General features: G+C 44.5%; 5 non-coding genes across 5 annotated transcripts; 1 reads left to right on the top strand and 4 right to left on the bottom strand.

The window, feature by feature from the left end:
• Nucleotides 1–7075: 7075 nt before the first annotated feature.
• TRNAT-CGU (transfer RNA threonine (anticodon CGU)) lies at nt 7076–7148 on the bottom strand. Its single transcript has one exon. It is a non-coding gene; the product is annotated as a tRNA-Thr (tRNA).
• A 377-nt stretch (nt 7149–7525) lies between these two features.
• Nucleotides 7526–7598, bottom strand: TRNAT-CGU (transfer RNA threonine (anticodon CGU)). Its single transcript has one exon. It is a non-coding gene; the product is annotated as a tRNA-Thr (tRNA).
• Nucleotides 7599–7975: 377 nt separating this feature from the next.
• On the bottom strand, nt 7976–8048 carry TRNAT-CGU (transfer RNA threonine (anticodon CGU)). Its single transcript has one exon. It is a non-coding gene; the product is annotated as a tRNA-Thr (tRNA).
• Nucleotides 8049–8425: 377 nt separating this feature from the next.
• TRNAT-CGU (transfer RNA threonine (anticodon CGU)) lies at nt 8426–8498 on the bottom strand. The gene has a single exon. It is a non-coding gene; the product is annotated as a tRNA-Thr (tRNA).
• Nucleotides 8499–9313: 815 nt separating this feature from the next.
• Nucleotides 9314–9386, top strand: TRNAT-CGU (transfer RNA threonine (anticodon CGU)). Its single transcript has one exon. It is a non-coding gene; the product is annotated as a tRNA-Thr (tRNA).
• The last annotated feature ends 7888 nt before the right edge of the window (nt 9387–17274 follow it).

Genomic DNA, 17274 nt, shown 5'->3' with positions numbered 1-17274 from the left:
CTTTTTCGTAACGATCAATCTTTAAAATTACTCATGTGTTCTTGCCGTCCCTGGTAGAGATAAACTTTCAAACACCTGTCGCACATTCCCGCATACCAGTGGCCATGCCAGCACTTGGGTATATGCCATTGATTTTTGAAAAGGGCTTGAGAACGTACACGACGGTTTTTTTCAAATTACTGCTGTCACGACCAGCAAGTCATATTTGTCCAACCATTTGGCTCCTTCACACTGATTTTGGCTTACCCCTAGTCAAGACGGTGGTCATCAGATCATGAAGACGTAAGTGGATAGATAGATATATAGATAGATAAATAGATAGATAGATCGATAGATAGATAGATAGATAGATAGATAGATAGATAGATAGATAGATAGATAGATAGATAGATAGATTTCAGTATGCAAAAAATGCTTAGCATTACTAACTGTTGGGATTGAACGTCCCAAACCCACAAAATGGTACGAGGGTTGGAAAGTTTTGCAGTAATTGGTTGATTTTATTGATTTGTGAAGTTTAACGCCCCGAAACCGCCATATGATCATGAGAGACGCCGTAGTGAAGGCTCCGGAAATTTCGACCACCTGGGGTTCTTTAACGTGCACACAAATCTGAGTACACAGGCCTACAACTATTCCGCCTCCATCGGAAATGCAGCCGCCACAGCCGGGATTTGATCCCACGACCTGCGGGTCAGCAGCCGAGTACCTTAGCCACTAGACCACCGTGGCGGGGCAAAGTTTTGCAGTAGGACCTGTGTGTGATATGTGTATATGTGCATGCGTGTGTGTATGAGTGAGTGAGTGAGTGAGTGAGTGAGTGAGTGAGTGAGTGAGTTCGCGTATGTGTTTCTGCATGTACGTGTGTGCGTCTTGATATTTGTGTTTGCGTGTGTTTGCGTTTTTGCAATGTGCATTGGCGCGTACATGTGTGTGTTTCTTTGTGACTACATATTCCACGCGTAACGTTTCTTTTTTTTCGCTGCGCTTCCATAATGGCATATCCTGTGTTGAGGAGATGTTCGTTCTTTCCTCAGCGAAGAACCGATCACAGTTAAAGTACCATATCAAATCACGTTTATTCCGAGCAAGTGCATGGCAGTACCCTGCGTAAACAACTTCATGCTTGCACCCGTGTCTGCTTCCCGCACGCGTAAACTGTCAACCGTGTGTCACCCGCCGCAAGTGCCTAATTACAGTCTCGGGCCACGGCGAGCGGAATTGTTCAGAGCTTCTGACACAGGAAATAAATTTCACGCACTGACGCTAATGGAGTTCTGGACTGCATTCGTGTGTATGGCTTCATGCAGTCCATGAGGAAGGCTGTAAACGCGAGGCATAAAATTACCCGTTGTCACACCACAGCTGTCACGGGAAGTGACGGTGCTCTTATGCTTATAAGACTCAGGATTTCAAACGCAAGCAGTTTTCTGAGCATCAAAAGTTATCTCTAGTGTAACACCGGTCAGCAAGTAATCAACTTCGAGAACATTAGAATATCCCATTGAGTTATTAAGAGTGCCGCGAAAGTTGGTCACCTTCCAAAAGAGGTCACGGAGAAGGTTTACCAGTTGCTCATCGAAAAAGAAAGTTTGGAGCGTGTAAGTGACGTCATGAAGCACTGCCGTACGTTTGAAGCGCTAAAGTGCGGCGAATTACACCAAAGTTTGGCCGCCTGCCCAATGTCACTAATGTCGCCAGCGTCGACGTGCATCCAGCCCCATCGGATCTCGCGTCCATAATTCGCCAAGTAATGCGCGAAGAGCTCGACTTACGTGAGGTGGCTTCTCGGCCGGCACCTAATGTCCGAGAGCCCTTTCCTCCCTGCGACTTCAGCGCGACGACTATCAACGCCGCCTCCCTAGATGCCTACAACCTTACGCCTCGTCCTCGAGGGCTAAGCCAAACTATGCGTCCAATCTACCCATTGTATGATAACTACGCACGCAGACAATCTACCATTTATCAGGCATGGAACGGCCGGGCCATTCATACTTCTGCGTACATCAGCGCACCTCAGGAACGTCCCATATGCTTTCAATGTGGCATCCGTGGTCTTGTCACCCAACTCTGCCCCCATCGCCGTCGCACAGCAGCACTGTCCTATGGGCGATCACGCACTTTCTACGGGTACAGAAATCAGCACATGGACAACACAACCTGGCCTTTAGACTTCTGACATCTTTTAACTTCTGACAGAAGTTAGACTTTAGACTTCTGACAAAACCATCGGGCGAATTACCGCAGTGACTCACCGGCGTATGTGCGGAACTTGACGCCACCCCTTTCACACTACCGAAGATCCCCATATCCTCGGCGACATCCCACTTCTACGCCGCCGGGAAACTATATGGCGCTACCGTTGGAGGTGAGGTCACCAGTCATCTTCAGCGTAACACTATTATAATAAAATGTAAAATTTACGCTTTGAAAATGCGGGAGAGCTGCTTGTATCGATACCGGTAGATAAAACGGAAAGAAAGAAGCTAATACATATATATACACTCATAATGAAAAAGCTAACATACGACAAAGGCTTCGCACCTATAAGAATGTAGCTGCCAAGGCACAGGACGTGTCGATTAGTGCTTGCGATGGTTGGCATCGGCACGTGATTGGTTTAGAAGAGCTAGCGAAAAGTTGGCAGTCTTTCGGTATATAACCATGATTGCGCTTTGTGAATTCCTTTCTTACGGGCTTGTTTATTGGCTTTGATGTCGTGTGAAAAATGGAAGTTAGATGTGTACAGCCCGGGTCAAAAGTCGGATGATTGAGGTTGCCAATTGGTTGATTGATTGATTGATATGTAGAGTTCAACGTCCCAAAACTACCATATAATTATCTGAGACGCCGTAATGAAAGGCTCAAGAAATTTCGTTGACCAGAGGTTCTTTAACGTGCATCCATATCTAAGCACATGGACCTACAGCCTTTTCGCCTCCATTGAAAATGCAGCCGCCGCAGCCCGCATTCCATCCCGTGACCTTCGGGTCAGCAGCTGAGTACCACAGCCACTAGATCACCGTGGTGAGGGACTTTGCGAATAATGGCATATATGTTAAAATAAGGCACTTTCCAAGTTTACAGTTACTCAATGATCGCCCTTATTTCACTTTAACACCGTTTACGCTTATACATGTTTCAAAGAGTTGAAAAATTCTTTGCCTTTCACGAGCCTATTTTTTGGCATGTGAAAGCTTTTGTGCAAATATGTGACAGAGCACTGGAGACCGCTCTTAGAATTTCTATCTTTCTGTGTTCCCATCCGATCGAAACGTATTCGCATGAAACCAGTGAGGATGACGGGAACAAAAACAAGACAAGTTGCATGAAACGCGATCATACACAATCAAGTCACGCTTCAAAACGGCGTGGTCTCACACAATGGTGGAGCGAAACGCAGCTTTGTAAATTAGCTCGGAAGAACAATAGTGGAGAATTCCATTTTGCACGGCACTTGATTGATGACAGCGTATATATCATTCTGTCTGACACTGATGTCTTCCGTGTCTCCAGCAACGTCAACGCGACTGTGATGACATATATATATATATATATATATATATATATATATATATAAAGAAGTGTATACTTAAGGGGTCGTCGTGTTTTACACAATAATAATGAGATCTAACAGACAATAATGCCAAGGAAAGTATAGGGGAAGACATTAGACTGAATCGTAATATAAATATGAAGAAAGAAAAATGGGTGAAGAGATAACTTACCGTGGGCAGGATGCAAACCTGCGACCTTCGAATGACGCGTTCGATGCTCTACCACTGAGCTACCACGACAGCTATCCCCCCGCCACTTTATTGGGTTTAAGCGTGAATTAAACGTGGGAGTGTCAGTGAGCGACACCAGTAGCCATGGCGGCGAGTGTGGCACTTCATGGAACTGTGGCCCAACCCTCGCTTAACCTGTGTTTAAGGAAAATGTTTAACAATTTCGATTGCTTCGTACTCAACTATAGGAGAGCTCTGAGCCGTCTCGCTAGAAGCGAGAAAGAGCGTTTACGATCAGCGATTTTAACATGGCAACCCTTCCTGGTGAGTTGGGCTCAAAGTGACTGCTTCTGATACAAGTTTTTTTTTTGTTAGCATCAAATTCAAGGCAAGATTCATTGGAGATTAGGTCGCCGATACTCGTATGTGTAGGTTATTTCATTAAAAACTATTATCTTTTTATTCATGATTAACTTGCGTGGGTTTCCTCCTCAATTTAAAAGAGCTTGTGCGTGCCGTTCATCTAGGCCGGCCGTGGAGGTGGCTACCTACTACTACGACGCACTACTACTACTGCTAAGATGGCGACTAATACTACTACTGCTACTACTTACATCGCGGACGCACAATCAATGATATAAGGAGCTTCTCCCCTAATAGCAAAAACTACTTTAGAACCATTGCACTAGACATTGGAGAGATATTAAATATTCGGCTGCAGCTTAAAGGGTAACTGTCGCCACTGCAAAGGACAGTCATGATAGCCAACGCTCTGTGCTCCTTTCACAGCCTGGCAGCAGGAGACTCCTTTTCGACTGCTTCAAAACTTAAATAATGGCCGTCATCTCATTTTGTGAGCATGCATGTTTAGTGAAGTTCAACGTGCCACTTTTTGTTCCCCTTGAATACGAAAATGAGTACTTTGTAAGCCACCCATTTCTAAAGAACATTTCAATAAATTTTTATTTCTAAAACAATGTACGTGTGATAATATTTTTTGCGCGTGTTTGGGTATGCAAGAACAAAACACTGCGCCGTTTGGTGGCGACTTGGTGATGATCTGAGAAACTTTTTGAATGTGTGCGCCATGTCGGGGTGAATCGCGCATGTTTTGTACAGTAATGGGGAGGACGGTGATCTGGTGCATGTGGTGGCTCGAGAGATCATGGTAGTGCCTGAGCTGCGCGCTGGCGTCAGGAAAATTCCAGGGCTGTCTCCTTCGCTAGGCGTCCAGCTCATGGGAGAACCAGCAGACCCACTTCCTGTCGCTTCGGCGTAATATAAGAGCTCTCACTTGTTCCAGAGCGAGAAGAAGATCGAGCCAGGGACCGGGCACGAGGCCGGGACAAGCCTTGCCGCTTTGTGCTGACGGACACACTCAGGGTTTGGCCATGTGCACGCGGGGCCGAGTACGTTTTCGTTGAGCAGTTCCCATAGGCTCGTAACTGCGGGATCAAGCACCGCGCCTCTATGCGACCACGTTGCTCACCAAGTTATGGCATCGAACGCCCGACGACTTTGACTCGGTGACCTCGTCGACTACCTCGTCGTCCACTCGAAACAGTACGAGAGTGTTTTGACTCTCGCGCTAAGCACACGGAATATTTAACTCTTTTCGTCTACTCTTTCAAGTCATTCACGTGTGTAAGGAAGTTCTACGCGTGCTTGTTCATTTGAGTGTTGTGTCATTCTTTCTGGGGTGAATCATTACCTCAAACATAACATCACAGTACCACCACTTTTACAGGAGACCTCCAGCAGTACGTCGCACCAGGTCACTAAAAACAACCAACATCCAGTCAATAAACTTCGTTAACAGGAAAGCTGCAGTCGTGTGTTTTGCAAACAGCGTTCGGTTGTCTAGCATCCACAACAACGCCTGTACAAAGCATAGCTGAAATGTTAAACCGCACAAGAACTTTAACTGCCAGAATTCATTTCGCTGAATTCTATCCTATTCAACTTGTTACTCACCGTTCGGAGCACGTGGGCTTTGGATTGTTAGGAATAGTATGAAGCGCAAGACAATACAGCTTCAGAACAGAATAAATTCACTACATATTCAAATATATCAATTCCCCCTGCCTTCTGTCATCTGTCGTGCTATTTTCTGGAGCCTCGGAAACCTTAGTCTGAGTAGAAAAAGCAAACAACCACGCACACAATAGGCATTTGCATGATCCCACTATTATATAGTCGTGATTCCTCTTCCCCAAGTAAAGATCAATAGTGCCGTATAAGACTACCACAGCGATCAGTCACGGGGAACATTAGCGATACTGCTCCCATGCACTCGCTCATTATGCTGCCAAGGTAAGAAAGGAATAAATTGACAGAGTGCTAAGGTTGCGGCTAGCCTACTTGCCAAGTCCTTCTTTTCATGACTGCTTCAATAGCACAACAACAAAAAGACGACAAACAAAGTGGAGTCCTCCTTAACTCTTTATCACGAAAACCCCCTTTTCTTTAACGCCATCTTACACACGTGACACAAATTAAGTAAAAAAATAGAAAATAACATTATCCATTCTTTGTACTGAACAGATGTGGTGTCGAATGGGATATTGGTGTTACTTCTTCGGGCGTCGTTTTTTTGATTTTCTAGTGAACTGTGGGCGCCCATATTAGGGCAACGATCTGTCCGGTCGTTATGGTACTGCGAATGGCTCCAGATTTCTTCCAGCAATCTAGAGTAAAAATACAAGATTGTGCTGCTCCTTCTCGATCTTTTCTCTGGCGTGCTTCTCACGACAATTTTGCTTGCAAAAAACGAATGCATAATAGTATTATTTGTTGTTCATTTATTTATTGCGTGTGACATGCTACTATGTACGCAAATTGAGTAACATAAAGTAGAGTGAAACTGTGACACACACACACACACATATTCATATGTATATATATATATATATATATATATATATATATATATATATATATATATAAGGGAGAGAAGTGTATACCTAAGGGCTCGTATTTCCGTGGTTTAACACAATAATAATGAGATATAACAGACAGTAATGCCAAGGAATGTACAGGGGAAGTTGTTAGAGCCAATGGAATGTAAATAAGAAGAAAGAAGAAAGAAAAGTGGATGAAAAAACTACCAGCTGTGAGCAGGAATCGAACCCACGACCTTCGAATAACACGTTCGATATATATATATATATATATATATATATATATATATATATATGGGAAAGAAGTGTATACCTAAGGGCTCGTTTTTCCGTGTTTTAACACAATATTAATGAGATATAACAGACAGTAATGCCAAGGAATGTACAGGGGAAGCTAATAAAACCAATGGAATGTAAATAAGAAGAAAAGTGGATGAAAAAATTACCAACTGTGAGCAGGAATCGAACCTACGACCTTCGAATTACGCGTTCGATGCTCTAACCACTGAGCTATCACAGCGGCCCTCCCTCCATCCAGTTTTTTGGGTTTATCTGTGAATTTAGAAGTAGGAGTGACAGTCAGCGCCAGCTATAAGCCAAACAACGAGTGTGAAACACTCTTATGCGCATTTTTGGCGCCACGTAGCACGTAAACTTATTATGAGCGGGCAGCTGAATAATTGTCCCTCTTATACAACCTAAACACACCAAGTCTGCCAGTACGAGACCCTCGTTCAATGAAATAAGGGAAAGAAGTGTATACCTAAGGGCTCGTTTTTCCGTGTTTTAACACAATATTAATGAGATATAACAGACAGTAATGCCAAGGAATGTACAGGGGAAGCTATTAAAACCAATGGAATGTAAATAAGAAGAAAAGTGGATGAAAAAATTACCAACTGTGAGCAGGAATCGAACCTACGACCTTCGAATTACGCGTTCGATGCTCTAACCACTGAGCTATCACAGCGGCCCTCCCTCCATCCACTTTTTTGGGTTTATCTGTGAATTTAGAAGTAGGAGTGACAGTCAGCGCCAGCTATAAGCCAAACAACGAGTGTGAAACACTCTTATGCGCATGTTTGGCGCCACGTAGCACGTGAACTTATTATGAGCGGGCAGCTGAATAATTGTCCCTCTTATACAACCTAAACACACCAAGTCTGCCAGTACGAGACCCTCGTTCAATGAAATAAGGGAAAGAAGTGTATACCTAAGGGCTCGTTTTTCCGTGTTTTAACACAATATTAATGAGATATAACAGACAGTAATGCCAAGGAATGTACAGGGGAAGCTATTAAAATCAATGGAATGTAAATAGGAAGAAAAGTGGATGAAAAAATTACCAACTGTGAGCAGGAATCGAACCTACGACCTTCGAATTACGCGTTCGATGCTCTAACCACTGAGCTATCACAGCGGCCCTCCCTCCATCCACTTTTTTGGGTTTATCTGTGAATTTAGAAGTAGGAGTGACAGTCAGCGCCATCTATAAGCCAAACAACGAGTGTGAAACACTCTTATGCGCATGTTTGGCGCCACGTAGCACGTGAACTTATTATGAGCGGGCAGCTGAATAATTGTCCCTCTTATACAACCTAAACACACCAAGTCTGCCAGTACGAGACCCTCGTTCAATGAAATAAGGGAAAGAAGTGTATACCTAAGGGCTCGTTTTTCCGTGTTTTAACACAATATTAATGAGATATAACAGACAGTAATGCCAAGGAATGTACAGGGGAAGCTATTAAAACCAATGGAATGTAAATAAGAAGAAAAGTGGATGAAGAAATTACCAACTGTGAGCAGGAATCGAACCTACGACCTTCGAATTACGCGTTCGATGCTCTAACCACTGAGCTATCACAGCGGCCCTCCCTCCATCCACTTTTTTCGGTTTATCTGTGAATTTAGAAGTAGGAGTGACAGTCAGCGCCATCTATAAGCCAAACAACGAGTGTGAAACACTCTTATGCGCATGTTTGGCGCCACGTAGCACGTGAACTTATTATGAGCGGGCAGCTGAATAATTGTCCCTCTTATACAACCTAAACACACCAAGTCTGCCAGTACGAGACCCTCGTTCAATGAAATAAGGGAAAGAAGTGTATACCTAAGGGCTCGTTTTTCCGTGTTTTAACACAATAATAATGAGATATAACAGACAGTAATGCCAAGGAATGTACAGGGGAAGCTATTAAAACCAATGTAAATAAGAAGAAAAGGATGCTCTAACCACTGATAGCTCAGTGGTTAGAGCATCGAACGCGTAATTCGAAGGTCGTAGGTTCGATTCCTGCTCACAGTTGGTAAATTTTTCATCCACTTTTCTTCTTATTTACATTCCATTGGTTTTAATAGCTTCCCCTGTACATTCCTTGGCATTACTGTCTGTTATATCTCATTAATATTGTGTTAAAACACGGAAAAACGAGCCCTTAGGTATACACTTCTTTCCCTTATTTCATTGAACGAGGGTCTCGTACTGGCAGACTTGGTGTGTTTAGGTTGTAAAAGAGGGACAATTATTCAGCTGCCCGCTCATAATAAGTTCACGTGCTACGTGGCGCCAAACATGCGCATAAGAGTGTTTCACACTCGTTGTTTGGCTTATAGATGGCGCTGACTGTCACTCCTACTTCTAAATTCACAGATAAACCCAAAAAAGTGGATGGAGGGAGGGCCGCTGTGATAGCTCAGTGGTTAGAGCATCGAACGCGTAATTCGAAGGTCGTAGGTTCGATTCCTGCTCACAGTTGGTAATTTTTTCATCCACTTTTCTTCTTATTTACATTCCATTGGTTTTAATAGCTTCCCCTGTACATTCCTTGGCATTACTGTCTGTTATATCTCATATATATATATATATATATATATATATATATATATATATATATATATATTGTATCTGCGCTAGCTCTGTGCCAGTGAGAGAGAAGACGACGACGTTCGTGTGTCGCGCTCTCGGCCTCCTGTTTGCGCGCCCGTCAGCTTACCAATATCGTTCCCAGCACAGTTGCCAGTTTCTTCAATTCTAGCCTTGGTCTGTCAACTCCAGTAAATGAGCGCTAATGCAATCCGTACATTTAAATGAGCTCATTCATGTACCTTTGCATGAGATGTTATTACTTTATTGTAGTCGTCTCTTGCGCATCGCCGGAGAAAATAAATTAAAAATATTCGCGGATGTTTCATCTTGTGAAAACTGGTTACGGATGTCCGAGGAAATGCCAGAGGCAAAAGTCTCAAGGTTAAGCACTGAACAACCGGAAAGCTGGGGATTCCTACAAGAAGCACAAAGAACCACCTTACGGCAATATTACAGGGCGGTTTCGCCTTTCGTTCAAACGCTGGCAGACCGTATGGTTGTGCAACAAAGCACTTCAACACACTCACAGCCTAGACCTGAGCATGATAAACGTAATAATAAAGAAAACGCACTGGCATTACTGCAAAGAGGTTATTCTTCTTTCTCCAATAGTGCCTTCAACTCGCAAAAAGAAAGCAAATAACTAAATAACGCGTACAGCTGAAGCTGAGCGCCACAGGCCTGCGGGGCAGTATGGGCCTGCCTGCTGCCCTGTAAATCGATTCTTTCCTCCTTGATTCATAGCCTCAATGAAAATAAAAGTGTAGGACCAATTCCCAGGCGGCCAGTTTTACTTTACTTTTGCCAGCCACTTTTCCGTGTTCGTGCATTGACCTCAAGCCGCGATGTGATTGTTCATGTGATACGTACGTATGAAAATGCAAATAAGGGGAACAGGGCAAGATTGAAAACGTAACGTTGAAGACATCAAAAAAAAAAAACTTTTCAAAAAGGTGTCTCGCTGGTGCTATCGATTCCTTATGCAGACCTGTTTTTGTCAAGGCAGCTGAACTAAAGCACGCTATCAATAAGAAAGTGATCCTAGTAAGTATACCAGCGGGACGTCCGCATGCAACGTTGAATGTGCGCTCAATATATGGGCAAGAATTTTTATCGCTTGTTCGGGGCAGTGACCTTTGGCCGAAAACCGCGTCTCGGTTGGCAGGAGTGACCTCCACAGCGTCCACCTTACTCTTGTCGCGTTTACTCGAAAGTCAACTTTTACTCGAACCGTTTACTCGAAAGTCAGCTGTGGCCTAACCAAACCCACCTTCCCAGTCACTGTCGCACTGACAAGTGGCAACTGGGGTGGAGATTGTGTGCCTCTAGTAAACATACTTAGGGAGGGAGACAAATAGCTTCATTTGGACCATCGGTTTCATGAACAAGTCTCTGCTGAAACGGTAACCGGCAGCCTTTGGGTCCTGGCGGTGTTTTAGATCAGCTGGATGGCCCAAAGTTGGTCTTCCAGATCGCGGGATCGCCGTATGGCCTTACACTGGTTATAATCTTCAACCTTCCAATTCTGAAAGGACGCCTGAGGGCAAGCCCACAGAATGTGTCTCTTCGATCTGCCCGTTCTCTACATCACTCCCATTTGCCATTGTATTGATCGGGGTAATAGCGGCTGTACGCCATCGGGTTTGGATAAGTATTGGTTTGGAAAGAAAAGAAAAAAAATTGGACGCTACCTTGATTCTTCACTGTTGTGTCTCATAGTGGCACTCGCACTTCGACGTTCGTGCTCTTTCATTTCATGTCCAGCGCCCATAATAACAGATACGACATATCAATTTTGATCACAATACAAATCCACTTGTTCAAATATATGTCTCCACATATACTAAATCGGCGGCTAAAACCTCAGAGAGAAGAAGAAAAAGTTTATTGTGGTATGAATGCTGAGAGGTCAGCCTGAACTCAATCTTCGGCCAGGTACTTAGCTTTAGAAAAGGGTAGGGGGTGGAAAAGAAAGCATAGAGAAGGTGTTGATAATCATAAGGAAGCTGAATAAGAAAAAAAAAATTCTTGAAGTCCAATCGATTCATAGTATTTTGTCGAGATCTGTATCATGTAAAAACTTGTCCAGTGCTTTCAGAACATCGCGCTGATGCATAAAGGCCAAACCTCATACACGCGACAATTCATGCGACAGCGACGAGCGACGCGACGTAGATTGCCTTCCGCGAACAGTCGCTAGCGCAGGCAAACCTCATTCACGCAACGGCTTCGGCGAGCGAACTCCACTGTTGCTTGCATGAGGCCGTCTACTCGTACCAGGAAAACCGCGTAGTGAGCGGTATGCAATTTCAAAATAAGGCATATTGATGTGTAATAGAACGGAAAGTGTTTATTATTGCTTTGCAGCACTTTTTTTATGTGCACGTGCATAAACATTACGTTATTTCTTCGTTGTGCACGCGTGACTCGGGCGGAGAGGCGAGTGGGAGGAGGTGGCGACTTCGCGGCCCATGAAGAGAACCGACAGTATGTCATTCATCTACATCCTATTCCGGTGCTTTGAGCACAGCACTTCCTGGCGATGGGCGGCGGTTTCTAAATCTGGTGAACCGAGCGATCGCGCGAAAGCTACCACGCAACACGTCGCGCGAAAGCCCTCTTTCGTCGCTCATAGCATCGCTCGTCGCTGTCGCGTGCACTTTCGCGTTTATGAGGTTTGGCCTCAAGATAGGACGTATCTGTTAAAATCAGCAGCAAATGACGTGGAATGAACTAAAAGGTAACAGGCCCAGGAATTCATCTTTCCATAAAGCACGTATCCGGCATTCAGTCTTTCACGAATCAAATAAGTGCCGGCCGAAAGCAGTAGGAGGCGGGCTTGCCGCAGTAAAGACGACAAAAACAAAAAATCGACTTGCTAGATACCCCACGTTCGCTGCTCTCACCACTCTGAAGCAGGAGCTTGACTACGGACCTAATCAAGCGGTATCACTGAGACTAACTGCAGTGATTATACATAAAGAACAAGTAAGTTGCTTCCGAGCTCCAACAGCTTTCATACATAGAGCGTAAACAGAAACGCGGACCGGCGACACAAACATTTTCTCTTTTTTCTTGATCGTGGGAGATATTGGACCAAATGAGATGGAGACGCGCCAGTCTTGCTTTTCCACGCCCGACTGAAGTCTAACGATATCCGACCGGCCACGACACAGTGTACTTGATGCGAACGTATACAGCCTGTGCACCCACACATGACACGCACATGCCCAACTTCCTCTTTTGTTTGCCCCAAAATGTGACATTTCCAAAATGCCAAGATGTTTCCAGGTGGGGTCTCAATTTGAGCCTTCAAACGTCTCAACTAAAGACAGGTAAGAGCGCACTGAATACGAATACACAATGAAAGGACACACACACACACACACACACACACACACACACACAGCCCTACGTGTGTGTGCGTGTATGCGTGTTCGTGTGTGTGTGTGTGTGTGTGTGTGTGTGTGTGTGTGTGCGTGCGTATGTGTTTGTGTGTGTGTGTGTGTCCTTTCTTTGTGTATTCGTATTCAGTGCGCTCTTACCCTTCTTAAACCTCGAATACCAACATTCCACCTTTCCACCTTGGTCTCAACTAAAACGAGAGCTAATGAGGCAATTGGTAGATCACGCTTGAATTGTAGAGATTGAATGACATAATAGTGTTTGTACGACTGAACGAAGACATGGTGCCCGCAGGGAGGTGCCGGCAGGGAATCTATTTTCTGAAGTCCTAAATGCAGCTGTCTGGTATGCACGAGGTCAGAGTCTACGGCGGCGCAAATTCATTTTCCTTTCAATCGTTCGCTCGTCTAAATGCTGATATATAAACGATTTGTTAGGCTTTCCTAAGCGAGCAAAACTTGTAAAGTAGGAGCGCTTAACATGTTAAAACTTGCGCGTGTTCTTATTGTCTCCTATGGGGTCTCATGTGCCACAGTTTTACATACGAGCGCACGTTTATACCTTAAAATTACTCGCAGAGAAGGATAGCAACATATTATTAGCTCCCATTCTCTCTATCCTTTCATATACAATAAAAGCTTGCATGGGGATATGAACCTCGTGGGTTTTTGAGAGGTATTCGTATCATCCTCACAAAATAATCAATCATCAAAATGCAGCCTCAGGGTTGAACAGCTATATAATCAGTGTTGCCCTGCTAAGACCTGGAGCATCAACACTGGGCCGTTCTGAAAGCCGACAAAACCACGTAGGGCCAACTCCCCTTGGCCGAAGCCTAGGTGGACGCCTGTCCTATCCCACCAATTGGCAAGGCACTCGATAAAGTTATTTCATCTGATCTGATCCGAAATTTGTATTTCCAGATAATAAGGAAAAATTTGCATGCGAGAAAAAGATGCTGCGCACGTTTTGATTGTTTCTCAAAGCCATAGCGATGTCATAACAGCTTTGAGTATTGCCAGTGAAGTTTTTGGACGTCAGTGATTCTGCTTGGACTCGTAAAAAATATACGACCCTTAACGAGTGTGTGTCGTTACTGGACCAGGTGCAGTGCGACGCGCGACCACTAGTAGCGCCTTTCTAATCTTCGTACCATTTTTCTTGTGACACCAATTTTCTCCGAGATAAGTGGCTCAAAAAGCGCTTTGCACGTCATGGATGAAGGCCACAAATTTTTTAAAATCTCTTTCATTTGTTATTGTTTTGCCATCGTGGTGGTATGGGGATGTTTATCAGCAGATTTACGGCCGTACTAGTACCATGGAGAAGCTGTCAGGTGTTCGTGTCTCAAGCAATGGTGGTTGCCGTTGTTGGGCCCAGCTTATTTGTCAAATCCTGCAGCTTCCTTTTTCGCTCCTTGTCCACCTTTCATAAATGTCTGATGCGCGAGGGCATGACTTGCATTTGTGTGCCAGGCATGTGTAAATACAGTGACAGCAGATCGAATGAATGTGTTCAAAGATAAGAATGAAGAGAAATAAAAACGCGACGCCAGCGCCCTCTGTAATCATCTGTGAGATAATATATTAACTCCTTTGACTCGACAAACTCTGGTCAACCATATCACATCTCAGAAGAATACGGTTTAAATCGCTTCTCGTGATATGCGAATAATTACTCTGTAGCCTGCAGTTCATTTCAACAAGACTAAAGCCTGTTTTCTAATAATTGTTGGTACGTTCGTTACGTCGGACCATAAGATATCGTTTAGGCGTCAATGTAGCCAACGTGTCTTAGGCTTGCCCATATCACTGGTATATCTGTAACTACACAAAATGAACAAAAAGTCACTCGAACTCGCTTTGCTTGACACAAATCAATATAAACGAAATGCAGTCGAAGCCGCTACTCGCCTGCTCTTTCGCAAGGCATCGATTCCCAGAATAACTGGGATCTCTCAAACGTTCTTTTGGTCCTAGGGAAGAGTGTGCTAATAAAAACGGAGCAGATTGGCTGTCAGTGAGAGAGAGAGAGAGAGAAAGCGTAGTGAGGTCAACCAGAATTGTAGCATCCTGTTTGCTTCCCGGCACTAAGGGGGTGGAAAGGAATAGAAAGATTGCAAGAGAGGCAGAAAGAAAAAGAGACGATGGAAAATAAAAATGAAAAAGAGTTAATGCCTCCGTCATTGAAATCCGTGTAATACAAAAATAAAACGCATCTTTACAGAAGTCGGCCCCCACCATGAAAAAATTCAAAAAGGCCTTGACAGTATTTTAGTGTGACGACAGTGCGTGTCGGCATTAGAGCGTTGACTATTCTGACAAACGTGTGTCGTTAAGGTGGGCCAACACAGCAGCTAGCGGTAGTCTGTGCGCACTGTAGTGAGGGCACTGAAGAAGAAGGTGCTCTATCGTTTCATCGCTGGCGCAATTGTTGCAGACAGCACTGTCTTCCATGCCGATTCAGAAAGAAAAAAAAAAACGCCAGGCCTGCGCAGTACGCGCATTACAGTCACAGCGAAAGCTAGAACAGCGGCCTTTCAGAGCCTTTTCTAAACACTAAATGGGTATTGCTGCAAGCACACTTGGTGGGTGCCAACTACGCCATAATAATTATAATTTATTGGTAGTACACCAGCATTCACTATGCTATCCTTCGTCATTCTTCGGAGAAGTATGGTATCCGCAAAACACTTCCAAAGAATTTCGAGCTACTTGTTCATGCAGTGGCTGACAACAATGGGGAATTATGTCTGAATTTGGCAGGAGCCACAGTTGATAGGTGATCAATAACTTGCTGTTGTAACGGGTTGAGCATCGGACGACGCACTTGTTTTGCTTTTCGCATTGTGTGACGCCTCGTTCTCCCTTGTCGTTCTTAAACGCTTCATTATTCATATTAACACGATTCATTTCCCGACGTCAAGCCTGCCCAAGGCAAGATTGTGAGCAAGTTCAAAGCACCGGAGGGGCTCAGGGGTAGAATACTGGCATCACTAACAGCAGACCCAGTTTCGAACCCCATTGTGTCTTCGGTGTTATTATTTTTATTTAGTGAGTTCTTCGTTTCTCACTTCGTGCAATAGCGGTTACAGACACCAGTGGTGACGGTGGTGGCGGTGGAAAATTGTGGGGTCGCTCCTAACCTGTGTTGTGATACCATAAAAACTTTCACTGTGAAAAATTTGGTGAAAGAGACACCAAGCCACCGTAGGCGAAGCACCATCGTCTCGAGTCAAGAGAGCAGGGCCGACGCCAATGTCGAGGAGACGGGTGCAGCCGATACAGACGCGAATGCCTTAAACTTGCTGTAGTCTTCAGAAATTTCAAATCTTCATGAGAAATCTTTCGTACTTCGATGATAGCATCGGTCCTTGAGAACTGGGTGGTTCTTGTACACCGTCTTCGTGCGCAAATTGAGCACCTATCTCAGCATGCTCAATGCCCAATATGCCGCAATGACATGGAAGTCATTGGCCCCGCCACGGTGGTCTAGTGGCTAAGGTACCTGGCTGCTGACCTGCAGGTCGCGGGATCAAATCCCGGCTGTGGCGGCTGCATTTCCGGTGGAGGCGGAAATGTAGGTCCGTGTAGTCAGATTTGGGTGCACCTTAAAGAACCCCAGGTGGTCGAAATTTCCGGCACCCTCAACTACGGCGTCTTCCATAATCACATGGTGGTTTTGGGACGTTAAACCCCACAAATCAACCAATCAATCAACTTGGAAGCCATTGAAACGTGAATTCATTTTCTTAGACGAAGAGGTGGTAGACCAGCTCTTTAATTTCAAACACTAATTATCTATGTAGCCCACCACGTAAAATAAATATCAAACACTGTTGTTTCGCCTTGCACTCCACGAACACGCTTCAATTTTGGTTTGTTGATGGTGCAATGCTTTGCGTGTATGCTCTAATGTCTGGAATAAAAAAAAAGCCGCACGTTGGCTGAATTTTGTTTTTTAAGCGAAAACTTAACTCGGTAAGTTCTTCTCTATTGTTGCGAATAAGATGGACGCTGGAGGCCGAGCGAGCACTCGTATATGCACATTAGTGCAACGGCTATTACTGTTTAATGCGCGAGAAACTTTGTTTATGTTGCGTACAAGGGTATGTGCTGCAGATGAGCCGCTGCCCTAATGTATGAATGAGCGACCATATCAATTGTCTCTGAAAGGACGGCTACTCACGGACTTGTTCATGCATTGTGTGCAGTGTGGTTGCGAAGCTCGCTTTTCTGACACGGTCGCTCTGTTTATACGCCGTGATTGCACCAGACAGAAACTTGCAGAGCCGTTTCACATTCACATTCAAGGCTCATTCTGTATCACTCAACCGACATTAACTCTTACCAGCAAAAAAAAAAGTTTCGGC

Source organism: Rhipicephalus microplus, chromosome 4, assembly GCF_043290135.1.
Source record: "Rhipicephalus microplus isolate Deutch F79 chromosome 4, USDA_Rmic, whole genome shotgun sequence".
Classification (NCBI taxonomy): domain Eukaryota; kingdom Metazoa; phylum Arthropoda; class Arachnida; order Ixodida; family Ixodidae; genus Rhipicephalus; species Rhipicephalus microplus.
This window is presented reverse-complemented; position numbering and strand designations above follow the sequence as displayed.